A 7,895-nucleotide genomic window follows, 5' to 3' on the forward strand; every position below is an offset into this window, starting at 1 on the left:
GTACTCTCAACCATTTAAATATTATAATTTCATGCTATGTCACTTATTTATTTTAATTTATTTTAAAATAAATTAATATTTAATAATAATTTACACTAAAGATACTAGTACCCAATTTAAATTCAGGGGTACACAGAATTTATTTTTTTTAATCAGTGCATCGATATCCTGGTTTTATTTTATGATGATTATCTTTACTTATCTAAAGTCCAATTGTTTGGTATTATGTCTTTTTCTTATTTGTTTGTAGCTTTTTTATATTTAACCTATTTTATAGTATTTACAAAATTTGCCTGGTGAGTTAAATTTCATCTAAAAAATATAATATGGTTGCAATCTATTTATAAGATTATTACTTATCATTTAAAAAAATTTATTGAATGTAATAGAGTTGTAATATAATTGATTTTGAATGTTTCCTTATATTCTTCGAGAAAAGATATATATACACTGCTTTCAACACCTACACCGTATTGTATCTCTAAATTGTACTAGTTTTATTGTTTTTTAATAGTTAAGGCAACTTTGATTTTCGTGCCCTATGAATTTGCTTCATTCCTACCTACGGTGTAAAAGACGGTGTATGAAAAACAAATGTAAGAATAGCAAAGCTCATATTCTTCAGTAGGATGATTTAGTGGTTTGAGGTCTCTCTTTGTCTATGGTTTCTAATATGTTGTTACTTAGAGCATCTTCAAATGGAGATTGTTTGTTGTCTAGGTACGGAGGCTTTAGTTCCATCTCTTAAGTTTTTAACTATTGGAGGAGATTTAGGTGGAGTTCCTGTTGCTTATATATTGGTGTCAGTTGCCTATTGAAGTAACACAAAAAGCAAGTTGATTATGATTAAAAGGACGTTCTCGTTAGAGCTGTCAAAATGGATTAGTTCATATAGGTCGGTCCGTCAGGTTCGAAAAATCATAGGACTTTGGCCTTAAAATTAGTGTCCATATTTTTCAAAGTTTTTTTAAATCTGAAAAGTTTGCTAGCTATTAAGGCTAACCCATATGGGTCGTAATTCTCAAGCCCATATAACATAGGGCCTTTTTGGCCCAACCCTAAAAAGTCCAGCGTCCGCCAGGGTCGGCCCGTTTAGGGTCGGATAGCCCATTTTGACAGCTCTAGTTGTGGCGTCATTCTAAAAAAATATGTGCTTTATGCCGTGTTTGTTTATTTAGGATTTTTGTAGAGGGATCTGTCCGATGCTCCTTTGGTCAATCTGGTAGATTTAGTTCTCCTTTTTAATTGGGATAGTTGGATTCTTTTTAAATTAGTATTTTTTGCTTGACAACTTTTCCAAGATAAGTTCCTTACTAAAGTCAATCCATTTAGGCGCAAAGTGATAGTGGATCCTTGATCACTGGCATTTTGACTAGGGTTTTAGTATGCTTCATTTGTGATTCTTAAGAAGTCGATCTTCGTTTTTGTGCACTTTTATGAGTGTGCGTTTTTTGTTGCTCTATCAGAAGTGCCAGCACATGTGGTTTCCACAAAATTTATAGAAAAACCTATCCCATCGAATCTTAAATATGGCCCTGAGATCTGAAGATTTCCTTGCGGGGTTTTATCATAAATCTTGGGATGTTGTAGGTAATGAAATTTTCAAGTACGTAACAGCTTTGTGGGACAATCCTGATAGTATTGAGGATATTAATCAGACTGATATAGTGTTGATCCCCAAAGTTAATCGTCTAACCCAAGTTCACCAATTTCGCCATATTTCTCTGTACAACGTTGTCTAAAAGTGTTTAAGCAAAATTGTAGTCAACAGGTTGAAGATGATTGTTAACGAAATTTTGAGTCCCTTTCAAACAGGTTTCATCCCGGGAAGATGCATTCAGGATAATATTACCATGGCCCAAAAACTAAATCACAACATGAACAGAAGCAAAGGGAAAGTGGGATCATTTGTTATCAAAGCTGATTTGGCTAAGGCGTATGACAATCTCAGCTGGAGTTTTGTCCACAAGACTCTCCTTGAATTGAGATTACCGTGCCTTATGATGCAAGTTATCATAAGATCCATTTCCTCAGTCTTAATGGGTATTAGATGGAACGGGAAACAGACACCTTACTTTTGTTATGCCAAGGGCCTAAGACGGGGAGATCCTATCTCTCCCTATCTATTTGTAATTTGTATGGATAAGCTCTCTCACATGATTATGGATATTGCGAATAGAGGACCGTGGAAAGGAGTCAAGGCTGGTAGAAATTTCCTGATGATATCGCATTTGATGTTTGCAGATGATCTTCTCTTGTTTGGAGAAGCAACCACTTAGAAAATGGCTCACATAAAGGAAGTGTTGGATAAGTTCTGCAGCAATTCTAGGCAAAGAGTTAGCAACGATAAAACCAGAATCTTATTCTCTTCCAATACGTCGAAGCTGGCCAGACAAGTAATTATTCATATGTCCAGATATAAGGAGACAAAGGAGCTGGGAAAGTACTTGGGTGTGCCCATTTCTGGGAGAAGCCCCAAGGCTCGTGACTTCATGCATGTTTTAGAGAACATCAAACTTAAACTAACTTGTTGGAAAGCCAACCAACTTTCTTTTATAGGTAGGACAATTTTGGCGAAGGCGGTGGTGGAAGCAATTTCAACGTACTCGATGATGACTTGCTATCTTCCTATGTCGTGTATTAAAGAGATACACAAGCTGCAGAGAGACTTTATTTTGGGTCATAAAGATTAAGAGAGGCATATTTATGCGGTCAAGTGGAGAGACATCCTTCGACCCAAACATATGGGAGGTTTGGGGATTAGGAATCTCAAAGTTATGAACCAAGATTGCATCTCCAAACTGGGCTAGAAACTGCTTTCAAGTGACAAAAGCCTTTGGTGCCAAGTGGTTAAAACTAAGTATGATAGAAGCAACAATAACCTTGCAACAGTTAACACGAAACCTTACGACTCTAAGATGTGGAAAGAAATTGTCAAGTTTTGGCCAGACCTGAAGCAACAGACCTTTTGGGATATTGGCAATGGGAATAGTGTCAATATTTGGCGTGACTAGTGGGTGAAGTCGGGGCGTATCAATCATACCATGAATACGGATTTTCAAAATCCGCCGTTGAGTTCTGTTGCGGAACTGTTGGAAAATAACCAAGAGTGGAATATTGGACTCTTGCGTAACATGTTTAACAAGGATTCAATAGAGGAAATCATTGTTATTCATCCTCCTAGAAGCTACCATGGTGACGATGTCTGTTTGTGGAAAGGAACTCATAATGGGAACTTTACGATTTCTAATGCTTATAGCATACTGAGTGGTGATATGTAGGTGAATTTAGTTTATAAAGATTGAAAGAACATTTGGTGCCTTAAGGTACCAGAGATAATTAAATCTTTGGTTTGGATGGTCAAGCACGTAAAGCACTTGACCAACGCCTACCTCAACCGCCGCTCAATAACTTATCCTAGCTGCGATGTTTGTGTTCGAGAAACAGAAGATGTTTCTCATGCCTTGAGGGACTGCAGCGTGGCCAGAGAAGTCTAGGTTCAACTGGTGTCATCTGGTATAATTGGATCACCATGAACTTGGAAAACAATTTTCACTCAAAAGAGCATAATTTTGCGAAGGAATTGTGGGCCACCACTTTTCACTCATTGATTTTGGAGAAATCAAAGGAAGCATGATGAGCAGTTTGTAATGCCTATTAACCTTCCTTTCATGTTGTGCAACAAAGTTAAGGTTTATCACGCAACGATTGATCTTGGTCAAGAAATTAGTGTGAAGAATCAAGAGGTGAAGCACCTAAAGTGGAATCCGCCCAATTTTAGTTGCATTTGTGTTAATGCTGATGGGGCAGTCAATGGCTCGCATCAAGCTTCATGTGGAGGTCTTTTTAGGGACCACAATGGCACGTGGCGTGGCGGTTTTTCTAAAAGCATTGGCAAGTGTAGCATTGAAGTCGCTGAAACATGAGGGTTGTGATAGGTATCAAACTCGCTGTTAGCAGAGGCTTCAGAAGGCTAGAAATTCAATCGGATAGTAAGCTTGTTATTGATAGATTGGGGAAGAAGTATCTTCTGGGAGCCATGACGGGATTGTTTTGTCAAATAAGAAGTCTTGAGGAAGACATTGTGGTTACCTTCACTCACATTTTTAGAGAAGCCAACTGGTGCGCGGACGCCATGGCGAAGAAGAGTTTTGCTAACGATCCAGGTCTTCGTGTCTATGATGATTACTCGGAAGAACTTTTTAATTACTTTGTTAGTGATTTATCCGAGATTTTTATTCCGCGTCAAGTTTCTTTGTAGGCTTTGTTTGATAAGTGTTGAAAGAGTATTGTGGTGTACTTTTCGTTATTATCGTATCCACAGGGATTATTGCGATATCACCGCCGTTCTATAGCCTATTTTGTCTTGAGTTAATGTTACTTTAAATTTGGGTTTGCAAAAGATCATTCAACACTTTTAGTAGCAAAGAGTAAAGTAATGAAAGTTCTAAGTTAAAGAAAATGTATCAAGATTTGATTTTATCGACCTAAATTTGTATGTCTCCTTATAAATATACGTATATGAACATGGTAACGATCAACATAATTACGTATCGACGCCTATATCATCCGTGTCCGCAATGATATAGTTAGATTTACCGTATTGTTTAACCGACGATTTCTCCATCCTTTAAACAATACAAATAACGTTTTAAAACCGATACTAAGTAAACATCAAACGCTAAATCCATGTCTGTAATTTATAGTTTGATGGATGATAAAGTTAGATCTAGATACAAATATTGATGTCTCAAACACTTATACCAAAGAAAAAGCTTTAATAAACAAACTAAACCATCTATATTGATCATCACTTGTTCATACACATATATTCACAAGAAAAACCTACAAAAGGCTAGGAAGATTACATCTTATCTTGATACAAAAGAGATTTAGCTATCCATGAGAATGGTAGCTTGCTCAAGAAGTAAAGGATGAAGATCAACAAGCATCAAAGGCGATTAATCGACGATCAAAGCTTCCAATCTTCAATTCTTAGTTTGCTACAGTGATTAGGGTTTTTGAGCTCTTAAGAATGTAATGTCCTTCTTCCAAAAATCAGAATTACTCTTTATATAGTAAAACCATTTTCTGTCCAGGGCGCGTCGCGCCCTCCAGCGCGCTTCGCGCCATTACACTTAAGAAATTTAAACCGCCCATGCGCGTGACGCGCGCAACTCTCTGCTTTGAAGCTCCAAAATATCTTGCCCAGGGCGCGACACGCCCACATCTCCGCGCGACGCGCGCTAACTTCTGCCAGGCACTCTCTTGCAAAGCTCAAAACAAGCTCCAAACTTCCCCAAAATTGGCTAAAACCTACAAAATCATAACTAAAACACATATTAACATAAAATGAAAGCTTAATATTATAAACTATAAATAATTATCTAAAACTTCAGGGAATTGTACGAATATCCGATAAAAATGGTCGAAAGGTGCCATTAATTAAACTAAATATAAACACAATTTGGCACCTAACAACTCTCCCCAACTTAAACTCTTGTTTGTCCTCAAACAAAACAATGATAAATTACCGGGAACACAAAATATCACAAATGAAACAACAAGGTAGAAACAAGAACAATTGAATGGTTCAAATTCCAAAAGTACACAAAGATCAATCCTTACCAGTTTTCATCAAAGTACCATGATAACAATGCTAATCCTATATACAAATTCTATGTCAGAAATTCCACAAAGCAAAAGAAGTTCAAGAATGAATCACCCCTACGTATTTCTCTACTGAGAGAACAAAAATGGAGGATCCTAACACTCACCAGACAATGACGCAAACATACCGAATTAATTATAAACTCATCTAAGCATAAGACATATAAAAAGTGTATAAGCATGAATCACTAAGGACTTTCGGGTTGTAGCTTGGCTTGGTTAACAAGGAAGTGTCATATCTCACGGCCATTGAAACGAAAGTGTCAAAACCTAAGAGAGCATTCAAATTCAATTATCACAGCCTAAACAACCAAGTTCACCACATTATTCATTACTTGCTCAAGGGTCACAAAATTCTTTTCTTTCTTTCTTTTTTTTTTATTTTTTTATTTTTATTTTTTCTTTATATACATAAATATATACCCCTTGAGCACTATCTTTTGATTTATCCTCACCAATGTACACCTTTATTTCATTCTCCCCAACTTGTATATTACCAAGACATCACTAAGAATGCTCCCTATTCTAAGGCAAAAAGGAATCAATCCTTACCATATCAAATGGCAACAGTTCAAGGTAGAAAGAAAAGAAAATCATCAAGATTCTATCAAAAATCGGTATAGAGATCTATATACAACATAAGCTTAACCGATAAGAATCTTGGAAAACGGCTCAAAGTGGTTAGCAAATACTCACACACTTACCGGGTAGGTTACATTTGGATTGGAAGTTTTTCTCATAGTGCATAACAAAACGCCTTGATCACTTTCATGCTTAACACAATTTAATAATAATGCAAGATTAATCATAATAAAAACGAGTTAAAACGCACATTGCTGGTATCCAGCACAATTTATATATATACACAGTGGAAAGTCTCCTCACAACTACAGCTAGGCTAAAGTGATTCACAATTGAACTAATTTTATCCACAGAAATTAATGACAACTAATTTGTACAATTAAAAGCATCAGAATCAAAGGTACTTGATAAATAAAACGATAAAGGATGTACCTTGCGCGTACAGTTTTCAACTTATATCATCACCACTCAAATTGTGTTGCATCATCCAAATTCATCGTGGCAACAAAAATTCGTGTTCCAGCTAATTAATCATCAGGACAACTTATCAAACCATTATTTCTAAAATATAAACACTACTAAAATAAACTACTTAAAAATAAATAAATGCAAAAATAAAATAAACTGAACTTATATAAAATAAAAATCACACCAAACAGGTGTTAACTATCCAAAGGCGTAAACTTAGCCTTTCAAAGTACCTCATCCAAAAGGATGGAACAAAACTATAAATATTAAAAACAAAGTAACTAAAAATTGTTTTAACATAAAACTAAAAACAATAAAAATAAAACAGTAAAACAAAACTACTCCTCATCAGAAGTATCCTCATCAGCATCAGCCATCCCCTCCTCAGGATCTGGCCTGCCCTCAGGCCATGAAGCATAAGCAGATAAATCATCCCGGGTACCAACAGGCTGCTGCAGAGAAAGCTGCCGGATAGAATCCTGCAAAAACATAAACGCTCTCTGATGCGCCATATGCATCTGATAGTTCCAATCACTTGCATCACCATACTGTGGACCAGCAGGCGGTGCAGCAGCAACCGGAACAGCTTGAGAAGCATCGGGAAGGTCAGATGCACCAGCAGCAACACCAAAAGGACGACCTCCAAGCAAACAGTACATGTTAGCAAAAATATCATCTATAACACCATCCATGGGAATCCTACCACCAGGTGGAAACCGGACATCAGCCTTCCTGCACAAACCCATTATTAAACCAGGAAAAATCAACCTACATTTCACCCCATCTCCATGAAGAGTCCCATTCAGGGCGATTCTTTTCAGCTCATTCGCCACAATCCTGGACACATCAATATTATCACCATTCAGAATACCCTGAACCAAACCTGCCGTATCAATGGTGAGGGAAGAAGTGTGACTCCGTGGCCTAATATTGTAAAGGACCACCGAAGTCACCAACTGAGCCTCCTCCGTCAACTGACTACGAGTAAAAGTCTTTGGCAGCCCAGCTTTAGTCAGAGTATAGGTGAAACCAGTCCTGCAAATCCTCTCCCTAATACTCTCCACGTCCCAGTTCCCTCTATTCAACCTGGGATGGTACTGGCATTCTTCTACCAAAGCAAGAGGGTTATCCAGAAAATCAAAAATAGCCTCTTTGCTAAAATCAATGGCCTTACC

This window comes from Vicia villosa, linkage group LG3, assembly GCF_029867415.1.
Source record: "Vicia villosa cultivar HV-30 ecotype Madison, WI linkage group LG3, Vvil1.0, whole genome shotgun sequence".
NCBI classification, from domain to species: Eukaryota; Viridiplantae; Streptophyta; class Magnoliopsida; order Fabales; family Fabaceae; genus Vicia; species Vicia villosa.